The sequence below is a fragment of the Balaenoptera physalus genome (assembly GCF_965194825.1).
Source record: "Balaenoptera physalus genome assembly, chromosome: 18".
NCBI lineage: Eukaryota > Metazoa > Chordata > Mammalia > Artiodactyla > Balaenopteridae > Balaenoptera > Balaenoptera physalus.
Genome location: NC_138899.1, coordinates 62,838,346 through 62,852,819, shown reverse-complemented (window position 1 = coordinate 62,852,819; position 14,474 = coordinate 62,838,346). Strand labels below are relative to the sequence as shown.

The 14,474-nt window shown below is 45.6% G+C and overlaps 1 long non-coding RNA gene across 1 annotated transcript; it reads right to left on the bottom strand.

The window, feature by feature from the left end:
• Nucleotides 1-4,144: 4,144 nt before the first annotated feature.
• LOC309647319 lies at nucleotides 4,145-11,297 on the bottom strand. Its single transcript, XR_014255960.1, has 2 exons — nucleotides 9,301-11,297; nucleotides 4,145-9,000 (listed from the first exon to the last, which is right to left on the bottom strand). It is a non-coding gene; the product is annotated as an uncharacterized lncRNA (long non-coding RNA).
• Between the last annotated feature and the right edge of the window lie 3,177 nt (nucleotides 11,298-14,474).

Here is a 14,474-nt window from a genome sequence, read left to right as displayed (position 1 = left end):
TGTTATTGGCCCTATAAGTTGATATAACCACTTCAGAGAACAATTTGGCAATATCTAGTAAAGTCAAAGATATCTAATCCCATAACCCACCAATTCTGCTCTTGAGACATTTTCTCAAATTGCACAGTATATGTGTATAAGACAGTTGACTGTGGTATTGTTTTTACAGGAAAAAAAAATGGAGAATAACTAAAAATGTTCACAAACCACAGAAAAAATAAAGCATCTATTCTTTTTTTAAAATAGTATATTAATTTGTGACCTATATTATTTTATTTATTTATTTATTTATTTATTTTTGGCTGTGTTGGGTCTTCGTTTCTGTGCGAGGGCTTTCTCTAGTTGCGGCAGGTGGGGGCCACTCTTCATCGCAGTGCGCGGGCCTCTCACTATCGTGGCCTCTCTTGTTGCGGAGCACAGGCTCCAGACGCGCAGGCTCAGTAGTTGTGGCTCACGGGCCTAGTTGCTCCACGGCATGTGGGATCTTCCCAGACCAGGGCTCGAACCCGTGTCCCCTGCATTAGCAGGCAGATTCCCAACCACTGCACCACCAGGGAAGCCCAAAACATCTATTCTTGCAATTCAGTAGTTAGAGTGAAAGCTAGTCCTACACGTATCAATATTTTAAAAATCTCAAAAATAATATTATGAGCAAAGAAAGCAATTTACAGAAGGATCAGTGCCGTAGTATGTCATTTTTATACTGCTAAAATAGTTCAAAACAGCACTAAATCTTGTTTATGGATTCATACATATGTAGTCAATGTTTAAAAATATTGAAGATGATAAACATAAAAATTCAAGATAGTGAAGAGAGAGAGGAATGAGATTGTGGAGCCCCTGCCCCCAAGGAATCTTCAACTGTATCTGTAATTTACTTCTTAAGAAAAATAATTTGGGAACAATATATCAAAATGTTAACACGTGACAAGGCCGGGTGATAGAGGACAGATGTTTGTTATATTAGTCCCTCTACTTTACCGTAAGCGTAAAATAGTCACAGTATAATTTTGAGATCTTTGGCAAGACAGGACCGGGAAATATGCATTTATTCTGCCCTCATAGGAGGCATGCCAGAAACTTGCTCTAAACTCAGGAGATGGAGCTCTCAGGAGAGGTGATTTCAGAAGGTATTTCTCGCGAGACAGCAAGCTCGCTGCAGTGCTTTTGTGCCCATGGAGAGCACTAAATTGACACCGTGTGCTGCGCGTTGACACCGCATCTCTATAGTTTAAAAATGCACACATCTATATCTGCAAGGGATTTAGGACAGTGGGTGAGAGCTCCGGCCCTGTAGTGCCACACGCCTCAAGGAAGACAAGTGGCCTGAAGTTAATTGTGAGAAAAACAAACTTGCTGACAGCTGGGTTCCTCCCTGGAAGAGCCCCCAGCTATCATTGAGAACCAGAGGGAGCATCAAGATGGGGGCCAGAGGGACTGCCCCCCACTCCTTGCTGCAAACGAGGGTCTTCAGTCAGGTACCCACAGGCTCCTGAAGAAGCCCCGTGGGGGACACTGCAAATGTCCCTTTAACAGCTTCAGTGATCTCCAGGGCGTCCCAGACTTGCGTTCTGTCTTGGAACGTAGCTGAGACTGGGGGCCAAGAACCGGGATTGCATAGAGCCCGCTCCAGCTCTTAAATATGGGCCAGTTGTATGGTTTAAGGCAGACGTCCCCCCTCCCGGGACTGCAGACCCCTACCGTCCGGGACCTGTTAGGAACTGGGCCGCACAGCAGGAGGTGAACAGCGGGCGAGCAAGCGAAGCTTCATCTGCGGCTCCCCATCACTCTCATGACCGCCTGCACCATCCCCTCCCCCGCTTCCCTGAAAAACTGTCTTCCACAAAACTGGTCCCTGGTGCTGAAAAGGTTGGGGACCGCTGGAAACTGTAAGGTATTCCACTCTCCATCCTGAGAACAAACAGGATATTTAAGATTTCATTCATCCAGTAAAATTTGGAATGGTGAGCATCTCTTTTGTGCCAGGCACTGGGCTGGACTGCACAGCCGAGGATGAGCAAGTTGGGCCCTCAGGGAGCTCATCGTCCAGTGAAGGAGGCAAACAAACGGGTAAAATGCAGTAGGAGAAATGTCCCAGTGCTAGCTGTGACGGAGTCCCCTGGGAGCAGAGCATAGAGTGCATGGAACACGGATGGTGACCATTGGGGTTCCGCAGAGGAAGCACCGTCTGAGCTGATGAAAGGTGGCCGGTAGGGCATGAGCAAAACCTGGGCATGTGAGAGAGCAAGGTGAGCTGGGACCCTGCTGCCCTTGAAAGAAGAAAGATAGATGAGAGGGATTCCCAAAGCTTTCGTGGCAAGCAGTACTGTACTTTAACAACCACGAGCTGAAACCTGTTTGGGCTGGAGAGTTCTAAATGTGGAGGCTTCCATCTTGGAAGAGTGAACGCCTTGGTTTGTACTCAGCCATGGAGGGCCAGCGGCCAACACCTGTTTGATGGAATTGTTTATCCTTTAGTCCCTCCCCCTTCAGTGTAACGTCAGGAGACACCTTAGCTCCTGGAATGTCCAGCCAGGCAGTTTGTTCACCAAGCGGTCTGGATGTCCCTGGGAGGCAAAGAGGCAGGAGAGAATCTTCCAGAGCATTTAGGAGTCCTGCCGGCCACCTCAGACTTCCTGTGCACTGTGGAGTTAGAATGCTGAGATCTGAATGCTGTCTCGGGCTTCTAGCTGTGTGCCTGGAGACAAATTATTTAACCTCTCTGAGCCTTAGTTCTCTTTTTGTCAAGTGGGACTATTAATAATGGGGTGGCTGTAAGGACTAAACGAAATAAAGCATGTAAGGCAGAGAGCACTGTGCATATTTAATACTTAATAAATGTTCATTATCATTATTGTTGTTAATATTGTGTCCACGTTTCTGATACCTTTTTAAAAAATTCCATGCCTTTTCAGTGCTTTTTCACTCTTATCTTCTGCATACAGCCACTAGATAGACCCCATCCAGCTTTGCTTCCTGTATTTGTATTATGAAAAAAGTAGGCATATTGGATATTCTTTCTCAAACCAGGGCTGCTCACCTGGAGATCCTGACGCCAGTCTCCTGCCTTCACCCTCACCACTGGTTGAGAAACCCCGATGGGGACACTGTAGGCTTTTAAGCAGGGGAGACACACAACTAGATGAGGCTGCTTGCAGTATCACTTAATTATCTTGGGATCAGTATTATAACATGTGTCTGAAATAGTTTATATGCTCTTGTGTCTTCATTGGTCAACTGCCTGAATTTTTTATTTCTGGGGAGATTACACCCAAGCTTCCCGTGTCTGTTGTACTACTTTGGGTCCAGGGACGTTATATTTTACACGCTGTTGAAAGAAGCCCTTGTCATTTTCTGGGCTAACACTCCCTGGATGAGTCAGATATTTGCTTCCAAGCACCGCGGCCTCTGCAAGCCCTCTAAGGGTCAGGCTGCTCTTCTTTCCGAGGGTCCCCGGCTCGGCTGCCACCTAGTGGTGAGTTTTGTGAGTAAAAAAATGGCTCTTGAGAAACACTTCCAATGCGCCCTTGGAAATAGACCCTCTGTGGCTGTGAGTCATTCCGGATGACAGCACAAAAGATATTTACTCATCTTTGTAAAAGATGACTAATCAGCTTCTGGCCGACTGGAGGCTGTCTTTGAAAAACAATCCGATTTTATTTTCTTCAAATATGAATTTCAGGATTTTCTAAACAATTAATGATTTTTCTCTTTAAAATCCACCCTGGCAGAGAAAGGACTAGGTCAGCATTGGGGGAGGGGAGGGTGTATTGCTAATGTTTGTCAAGCCTTTAGGAAGTGCTGAGTTCCGTTGTAAACACTAAGAACATCTCACTTAATCCTTATTTCAATCCTGAGGTAAGTACTGTAATAAAAACAAAGCTAATAATTATTATTTATTGTCATTGTTGTGGTTGTTATTTTATAAATGAGGGAGTTAAGATTTAGGGAGGTCTAACATCACTTAGCTAGTAAGTGGCAGGACTGGGATACTAACACAGGCCCATCAGGCACCAGTAGCTGCGTTCTTGACCATTCTACTCCTTAATGATGTCTTCACTTCTCTGCACCTGCTGGGTTCCAACATCAGCTCATCCTGCAAATACGTGCCAAGGCCTTAAATGTGCATTCTATTGAATATTGGTTATCAGCTATGATCCAGACACAGACCGTTCCCTCACGGAGAAAAGAGAAAATGTGTTATAGATTGATAAATGCTCTAGTGAGGTAAGCACGGGTTGCTGGGGGCCATATATATGAGTAGCTTGTGGTATAACCTGGGGGCAATCAGGATAGACTTCCTGGAGGAGGTGACCAAGGTAATTCCTATTGGATGAATAGGAATTAGGCAGGCACAAGAAAGGAGGGAATTAGAGGAGGACGTTTCAGACAAAATAAGCAGCAAACGTGAGTGACCAGAGGTCCCATGTGCTGAGCACTGGGAAAAACACTCTTATAATTAGAGAGTTTCAGGGAGGGACCAAGGAGTTGGCTCATTTGGGGGCTGACTTTTGTTTTCTGTGTCTGGCAGGATGCTGGCAGCGTCATTCTGAAAGGAACGCTGCTTTGCAGAGGAAAAGCTCTGAGAGAGAGGTAAGAAGAAAGCCTTTTCTTCCCCCTTGTGGACTGAAATGGGTGTGTAAATGCTGTCCTGGGCCTCCCCAGAAGCTCTGAGAAGCCTGATAAAGATGCTCTGTGATAAAGCTCCAGGGTCAGCCACGCTGAACCTGGTGGACTGGCCCATGTTGTGTGGTCAAGATCCCATGTTACACCCTGGTGCAACCTCAAAGCCAAAGTTTGGGAGGATGAATCTTGTTTTCCTATTAAACATAACTGCAGAGAAGAAGGAAACCACTGTGATGGAATGGACGGAAGAGAGGGCTCCCTGTTGTTGCTGCTAGTACCTTCCACGGATGGTGAGAAAGAACTACAGGCTCTTCTCTAAAAGGTGAGACTTTGGGAAGACCACCTTTCCAGCTGTTTCTCCATGGTACTGCTCCCCACCCCCGCAGTGGTCTTCAGCACAGCTCTGTTAGTTGGATGCTTACTGGGCAAAGCCACATTGCCAAATTATGAGTAAACCATGAAGAAGGTAATTTACAGGTATGCAATGTATTTAGTCAACCAGATTTGGCTTCACACAATGATTGGGCTGTTGCCTGGGCAATTTGTCTCTCTTCTGTTTACTACCTGCCTAGTTGGGTCACTTCACCTTGGTGACACTTTGGACCTTCTTGTTAGACATTCCAGACTTAACCCTTTGATTCAGGTTTAAATGGTTGTTCAATAGCCTCCTGAATCCCAGCCTCCTGTTTTTTCCATATTTTGCTGTGTCTCTTAACCAAATCTCCCCTCCCAGGCCCTTTCTCTCTTCATGAAGAATTTCTCTCTCAGTGATTGCATTTCCTTTAAGTCTTTGTAGCAGCAATGGGAACCTTCCAGTCTTAATGGCAGTGCCGGGGCCATAGTTGTAAGTCCAAAACAGGGGAATTTGCTATGGCAACTTGCTATGAAATGGGAGGACTTGGCACCAATTTTTCTATTTGTGAATCATATTTAGCCTCCTGTTAAACCACTTTCATAGTGTAGTGGTTAGGAACGTTGAATAATCTTGGACAGTTTACTTAACCTCTTCATGCCTTACTTTCTTCATCTGTAAACTGTGCTGTGAACAGTGCCTGGCCCAGAGTAAGCACTACTGAGTCTTTTTTTTGGGGGGTGGGAGTGGGGGCCACGCCTCGCAGCATGTGGGATCTTAGTTCCCTGACCAGGGATCGAGCCCATGCCCCCTGCAGTGGAAGCACGGAGACCACTGAGTCTTTGCTACTGTTCCCTTTTCTGATTACTTCCTGTGGTCCCTCCAACTCTGATCAAATCATCATTTAATTCCCCCGTGTCGTATTTAGACAACATTTGCCTACAGAAACGAGTAGCTGAGGAGTTCACAATGTTCTTTCTGGAGTGACATTCCTCACAGTGACTCCCCCCAGCTCAAGAAAGCCCATATCACAACAGGAAAGACTCTGGTCACACCGGCTCCCAGCTCACTCCTCCTACCCCTCAAAATCATGCTCTAGCTTTCTCTAGGGCCCCCTTCCAAATGCCCAGCTGTGGACTGTTCTACTTACTGTGCCCATTTTCTCTTCTAGTATTAGTTCTGAACTCTCTCAAGTAATCTGGAGTAGCAGGTGTCACTAATTTCTATTAGATAGCTTTATATTAAAATTTGTAACATGCTCGTGGAGACCAATGTTCTATTGTGTGCTATTTTACACTTCTTGGTCTTGGAGTCTGCTCCATTCATCTGTGGGTTTCTGTGTGGAGTTTGGATAGATGTCTACCTTGGTGTTTTCAATATATTCCATAAGCCTGAAGAAAAATCTGACAAGACACCACACACCCATCATTTCCTTCTCTTCAGGAATTGCTCTGTGCAATAATAAAATGCTATTCCTTTTAGTGATTTGTTTGTGACAAAAGAGCCAAAAATTATATCCTGCTGGAGAAAGATCATACTTGCCTTTAAAAACAAAATTCTATTTCTTTCAGGTATAATATAATTTGATTTGTCATTTTCTTCATGGATTTACATTTTCTTTGTTTTTCTGAATTCTATCATGTTTTATCGTGGAGGAGATGAGACTTCAAGGCAAAAACTCTCAATACTTGAGGTCACTTTTACTTTTATCTTTGCAAAGGTGTAGGGGAAAAAATGACCTTTCCTGGTGTTAGCTCCTCTGCCCTGTGGTAGGGACCACAATAGACTTAACTGGAAGCTGTGTCCTAGTGGCTTTGCAGTTGCGAAATATTAAAGGTGAGTTTACTGCCACGACTGTTGGCAATAAGAAGAAATACTGAGCTATTAAGAAGAGTACATTAGCACAGTGGATGTGACATCTGAGCAAGTTGCCATAGTGTACTTTCTAGGACTGAGTCCCCTGGTCATTGAGCAATTTCAAATTCATACACACTGCCTTACCATAGTTGGATGGGAAACTGGGAATCTCATATAGGGCTTCCTCAGTAAAAGGGCTCATGTGTCTCCTGCTTGTGAGATCCCAGGCCTCCATGTCTCACTCTGAGCTGTTGGTGGCCCTGGGTACTCCTTGATAACACTATGAAGTAGGTGGAAGCCATCTGGGGTACTGCTGCACATTCCTCTCAGGGATGCTTTGCCCCATTCTGGGCTTGCTTCTCCTGTGGTATCTCTAAATGCCTGGAGCTCTTTGCTGTTGGGTCTTGCCCTTGGCAGCTCTTACTTCTTTCCCTTCTTTCTTGCTGCTGTGGAGAGAAAAGATAAATACATAACATTTGCTTTTGACACCTAATTCCATTTCAAAACCCTGTGTCTCTGTACTTATCATCTGTATCAGTCATTTTAAAATTACTTTATTGGATTTTTTCCAATCAAATTAAACATGTATATGACTTGTATGCTGAAAACTACAAAATACTGATGAAAGAAATGAAGAAAGATCTAAATAAATGGAGAGACATACCATGTTCATGGATTGGAAGACTTGGTATAATAAAAATGTCAGTTCTCCCCACACTGATCTATAGGTTTAATGCAATTCCTATCAAAATCCCAGCAAGATTTTTCTTGTAGATATAGGCAAGTTGATTTTAAAATTGATATGGAAAGACAAAAGAATTAGAATAGCTAAAACAATTTTGAAAAAGAATACAGTGACTGTATACTCAACTTCAGGTATCCCTTCCACACAAATGCCACCCAAATCATGTTTGCAGCCTGGAATACATTCTCAGTCACTTTCTCGAATCTCCAGTATCTTGCTGGCCATTTTACCTCTCACTTGGTGTTGTCTCACCAGACCTCAAATTTAACTTGTTTAAGCCAACAATACAAACAAGCTCCAGATTTCCACCTTCACCCTATGATGTCATTGCTTCTCCTGCTGTTTCTTTAAGCCCACTATCTGCTTGCTCTCCGACTTGTATTTATTTGTTGCTTATTCTTCTTTCCCTCTGGGGTCATCCTAGTTTGGGTTCTTATGATTTCATATCAGCTCTTTGTAATAGTCCTCAAACTACTCCCCCACCTTCTATCTCTTCTTTTTCTCCTTAATGACAACCCCCTCCAAACACCACCATCAATATAACTCTTAAAACACAACTTTCACTATGCTATTTGCCTGCTCAAAAATTTTCATTGACTTCACTATCAAAAGGAATAAGCCCAAACTTCTCAACTTAGAACTCAACCTCCTTTTATTGATCCCAATTTATCTTTACAAACTTGATTCCCACTGTTCTAAAGGAAATGGACCGAATAGGCTGGTACACTCTCAATGCCCTAATCACCCTTGGCAAATTTCCACTTTGGTGCCTTTGTTTCTTCTGCCTAAAATGCTTCCTATGTTGACCTTTCTCTCTCCTCAACTACTGTAGATCCTTGAATACCCCTCACTTAATTCTTATTTTCCAGATACCTTCCCTGAACCTGCACACACGTTGATTTCTCTCTCACAGGCCACACTGCAAACATTGACTGCGTTTACTTTCTCCATTTCATTCAACATGTTATGTCTGCATCCAGCTCTCTATTACAGGGTCCCTGAGGGCAGGGGCCACGACATACATACATATATTCACTAACTTACCTAGCACAGTCCTCTGCACGTAGCCAGGGCTCAGGACATAGCTCTGGCTCACTTATGTGTCTTGATGATAGACATTATAAAGGGCAAGTTGCTTTATCATGTTTCATTCTTTCTTAACCTTGAGTCCAAAGTCATACAGACTTTGATGAAACCACAGAAAACTGGATATGAAGTGATTAACACTCGTGCCAATGAGCTGCTGCTTTCCGGGAATTATTTGAACACTGTCTCTCAGGAAGTGTCATGGTTCGGCCAGATGGGGTCCATATCCATCCAGACTGAGAAGCAACATCCAGCGTTCACACAGCACTGGCGAGGGAAACAAAGGCTTTTGCAGACATCAATTCAATAAAGATGCAGGACTTAAAAATGACACCTTCAGGGGCTTCCCTGGTGGCGCAGTGGTTGAGAATCTGCCTGCCAATGCAGGGGACACGGGTTCGAGCCCTGGTCTGGGAAGATCCCACATGCCGCGGAACAACTGGGCCCGTGAGCCACAACTACTGAGCCTGCGCGTCTGGAGCCTGTGCTCCGCAACAAGAGAGGCCGCGATAGTGAGAGGCCCGCGCACCGCGATGAAGAGTGGTCCCCGCTTGCCGCAACTGGAGAAAGCCCTTGCACAGAAACGAAGACCCAACACAGCCAAAAATAAATAAATTTAAAAAAAAAATGACACCTTCAGCAATTGTGTAAACAAGGGCTAAGAAGTCAGCACTACTAGCTCTGAAGCAGGAAGTGGACATTTTAGCGGAGGCAATGAGGGAAAATCCGACTTAAGGGGATGTACCGCCTTAAGACACAAGAGGGTCCCCGGGATGTACCTTCCCTGTCCTAAGTGAGGATAAACAGGAATTTGATGCCAGAATCCAGTAGGAGTCACCACACAGCAGCCTTGGAATATTGTTCTCATTAATACGTGTAGGTTCAGCCATCTTTACCAAATCCCTTTGTCGTCTTCATAAATTCTCGAGTTGAAGAACACATCTGAGTGGACTATCTGAACAGGGTGGACCCGAGTGACTCTTCAGAGTGAACAGAGCCCTTCTTCATGCCACACACTTTCACCCTCGTGTCTGTTACAAACGCACGCCTCTAAACGTGGGCACGAGGAAGGAAGGTGGAAGGGGAAACTAACACTGACCCAACACCTATTCTACAGCAGGTTCTGCGTTAGGCGTTTCATTAACATTATCTGCAGTCCTTACAGGTGTCCTGAAAGGTGGAAATTAACTTCATTATACGAAGAAGGACACTGATGCTTGGAGAGGTGAAGCCGACTTGGCGGGTGTCACAACTGGGTAGCTCCGAACCTGGACCCCACCCTCCTCCGGAGCTCGCGCCCTGTGGCCGCCTGTATCTCGGTTCCTGAAATTTTGCAGCTGCACACAGGCTTCCTTCTCTGCGCCATCAGGGCCTGCAGAACAGGAGCTGTTCCCCCCATGAGCAAAGTCGTTTCTTAACACAAACAAGAGCCTTTTCTTGGGAGGTAGCTTCTTGGTGAAGAGGTTTGGAAACTCCTGCAGGAAATGACATGTGTATCAGCTCAGCACAAGCCCTTCAGAAGGCAGCGTGGGGAAGCCTGACTGTGTGCCTGCCCTGGCAGTCACCGAGGTATCCTGCAGAGCGCTCACTCAGAGAAGGGTCAAGGGAACTTTGACACCCTGGAAGAGACTCTCCCTCCCACCTATTTCCAGAGGCTTGGAATTAAAAACCAAAAACCAGGGAACAGATCCTTTCATTCTTTAACTAGAGACATTGCAAAATGCAAATACTGACACAAAAGGGAGAAGCACTGATTTAAATTTATGCTAAAGTGAAAATAGGTAACATAGCCAAAGTGAAGAGCATGGGCTTTGGAATCAGGACTGAGTTCAAACCTGGCTCTACCAGATGTAAGCTGTGTGGCCTTGGGCTTGTTGGTTCACCACTCTGAGCCTCAGATTCCTCATCTATAAAGTGAGAATTATGCTACTTACCTCTAAGTGTGAGCAGAAAGATTACGTGAGAAGTACACAAAAGTGCCCACCACAGGGCCTGGCACACGGTCTATGCAGAATCAAGGACAATCATTCTTTTTATGACCATCACAACTTCTCAATATTTTTCAGTTCCCAAAAGTGTAGTCATACAGAAGATAGAGCAAATGTGATTAGCTGACTTTAGCCCCACCACTTGGGAGCTCTGTAACCTTGGGCGTATCACTTACCCTTCTAGCCCTAGATTCCTCACTTTAAAACCAGACCATTGGGGCTTCCCTGGTGGCACAGTGGTTAGGAATCTGCCTGCCAATGCAGGGGACACGGGTTCGATCCCTGGTCCAGGAAGATCCCACATGCCGTGGAGCGGCTAGGCCTGTGAGCCACAACTACTGAGCCTGCGCGTCTGGACCCTGTGCTCTGCAACGGGAGAGGCCGCGACAGTGAGAGGCCCGCGCACCGCGATGAAGAGTGGCCCCTGCTCGCCACAACTGGAGAAAGCCCTTGCACAGAAACGAAGACCCAACACAGCCAAAAATAAATAAATAAATTAATTAATTAATTAAAAAAAAGAAAAAAACAAAAAAACCCAGACCGTTGTGAGCATCAAGTGAAATGACATATGTGAACATGCTTTGCAACATGGGAGTGTCTACGTCAATATGCCGGGGGGTGGGGGGAGCGTGGATATTTGAAAGTGCAGGGGGGCTTCCTTGGTGGCGCAGTGGTTGAGAATCTGCCTGCTAATGCAGGGGACACGGGTTCGAGCCCTGGTCTGGGAAGATCCCACATGCCACGGAGCAGCTGGGCCCGTGAGCCACAACTACTGAGCCTGCGCGTCTGGAGCCTGTGCCCCGCAACGGGAGGGGCCGCGATAGTGAAAGGCCCGCGCACTGCGATGAAGAGTGGCCCCCACTTGCCGCAACTAGAGAAAGCCCTCGCACGAACCGAAGACCCAACACACCAAAAATAAATAAATAAAGTAGCTATAAAATAAAAAAAAAAAAAATCAGTAGATTCAAGTGACTATGAAATTCTATATATAGATTTAAAAAAAAAAAGAAAGAACGAAAGTGCAGGGTGAGTACAGCTATGTTTAGTTTATGGTTATAACGTTATTGATCAGAGCACTAATTACAGGTCATAGAATGTTGATGGCAGAATCTTGCTGGGGCTGTAAAGAAATTTCGCCTTGATGCTCTATCTCTATTAGTGTGTATATATGTAAATAGACACATAAATTGTATAGACGTGCAATAATAAGTTGAACGATGCTATCCATTTGATTATGCATCACAGAAATCCAGCAATAATTTGTCCTTTTCTTCTGAAGCACTTTCTAGCACCACCCTCGGGCCTGTCTGGGAATAAGTGCTGCTATACATGTTGACTCACAAAAATTAAACATGACACTGCAAGCTGGGCCACCAGACACCCAGGTGGAGCCCTGAGGACATAGTCAGCTCTGAAGGCAGCGTGTCCCTGAACGGGAGATCTGAAATGGCCAGGATGGGTATGAAAGCATTCGCAGACCTGGGCTTCCTCTGAGGCAACCGGAAGCCAAATCTGAAAAAGCCCTTGGAAAGCTTCCCCAGACAAGGAAGATGAGGAATAGGCTGTGCAGGATGGGAAGTGCCTCTGAAGTTGTCTGCGGGCAGATGCTGGGGGCTGCCGCTTCTGCTCTGGCAGCCCACCTCCACCTTCCTGACCCCCACGGAGTCTAAAGGAAAAGCACTGTCTCTCTTCTCCCCTCTCGCATCCACTAAAGCAACGCTCTTAGTGTTCATCTGTCTGCCACACATTCTTGGGCTGCGTTCTACTAGCAGATCCTCTTCCCTCCAGAGAATCTGCCAGTCCGGCCTGGCATCCCGAGCAGTTTTACGAGACGTATGTATAGCCTTTTAGGATGCAAACAAGTGCAAGAGGGAAAAACACAGATTGCTTTATGGAGCGATTGGCCAAGTGGATATAGTTAGCAGCTATCAAGCCCTTGAAATATGAAAATTAATTAAATTCAGCTTGATGTATGAGAATAATCACTTCAACAGGCTAATGCGATAAATAACCCCTTACATAAGGAAAACAAACATTTCAGTGCTGCAGGTGCCATATTTTGAGAATTGCTGAAATGCAAAAAAATCCAAGTTTTGAAGTGAGCGGTACTGATGTTAATGAAGTGAGCCCTGGAGGTCCCACCAGCAGGACTCCTGCTTCTCACCGCTGGGTTGGTTCTCACTTTCCACCAACTGGGAGTACTCTGATCCCCAGAGGTATGTACTTCTCCCAGTATTCATTTCCTCTTGCTGCTGAAACAAATTACCATGAACCTAGTGGCTTCAAGCGATACACATCTTTGTTCTCTTTCAGGTCTGTAGATCAGAAGTCCGATATGGGTCTCATTGGGCTAAAATCAAGGTGTTGACAGGGCGGTGTTCCTTTTGGAGATTCGAGGAGAGAATCCATTTCCTTGCCTTTTCCAGCTTCTAGAAGCCACCTACCTTCCGTGGCAAATGGCCCCCTCCTCCATCTTCAGAGCCAACATCGGAATAACTTCAAATCTCTCTCTCCCTCTGACCCTTGCTTTCAGTTTAGTACACATGCATTTCTCTTACATACATTTGTGAAAACCCATAGAATGTGCAGCACCAAGAGTGAACCCTTGGGTAAACTATGAACTTGGGATGGTAATGATGTATTGATGTAGATTCATCGATTGTAACAAGTGTACCATTTGGTGGGAGGTGTTGATGGTGGGAAGGCTGTGGATATCTGGGGGAAGGGCGTATATAGGATTTTTAAAAAAATTTATTTATTTATTTATTTATTTTTGGCTGTGTTGGGTCTTCGTTTCTGTGCGAGGGCTTTCTCCAGTTGCGGCGAGCAGGGGCCACTCTTCATCGCGGTGCGCGGGCCTCTCACTGTCGCGGCCTCTCTTGTTGCGGAGCACAGGCTCCAGACGCGCAGGCTCGGTAGTTGTGGCTCACGGGCCCAGTTGCTCCGCGGCATGTGGGATCCTCCCAGACCAGGGCTCGAACCCGTGTCCACTGCATCGGCAGGCAGACTCTCAACCACCAGGGAAGCCCTTATATAGGATATTTCTGTACTTTCTGCTCAGTATTGCTATGAACCCTACAACAGCCAAAATAAAAATAAAATCTTGGGCATTCCCTGGTCCAGTGGTTAGGACTCCGAGCTTCCATTGCAGGGTGCACGGTCTCAATCCCTGGTCGGGGAACTAAGATCCCGCAAGCCATGCGGCACGGCTAAAAATATGTGTGTGTGTGTATATATATATAGTTTTTTTTAAGTCTTTTAAGGGAAGAATGAGCTGTGTAATGTTTGTGAAAAGGTTAGGAACTACTGCATTAAACCTACCTTATTTCAACCTTACATCCTGAAAGCTGCACACATTCCTGCCCCTGGTGGGAGCCGAATCTACGACTGAGACCGGAAGGAGACCAGGGTGCGGTGAAGTTTCATGCAGCTCAGGGTCACCTTCAGTGTCAGCGCAGAGCAGAAGTGGGCAACCAGAAACCAGCACTGTTTAACCCTGTGCCAATTACTTCTGCATTGTCCCACTTCAAGCTCACAGTAACCCTACAAGAGAAATATTAGCATTTCCATTTTTAAAGTGAGAAAAGTGGGGCTCAGAAAGGTTAAGTAATTTGCCAAGCTACAGGTTGAAGGGCCTGGATTCAAAGCTAGGTTTGTGTGGGCCCAAAGCTCATGCCAGGCTTCCTCCTCAAGTCACAAGAGAGGAAAAGGTGGTTCTTTGTGTGTGTTCTGAGCTCTGGATGTGGAAAACAGGCAGAAAAATGGACCTGCAAACCAGGAGTGGTCCCAAGGGCTGGTTCACTGGTGAAGGCAGCCTCTC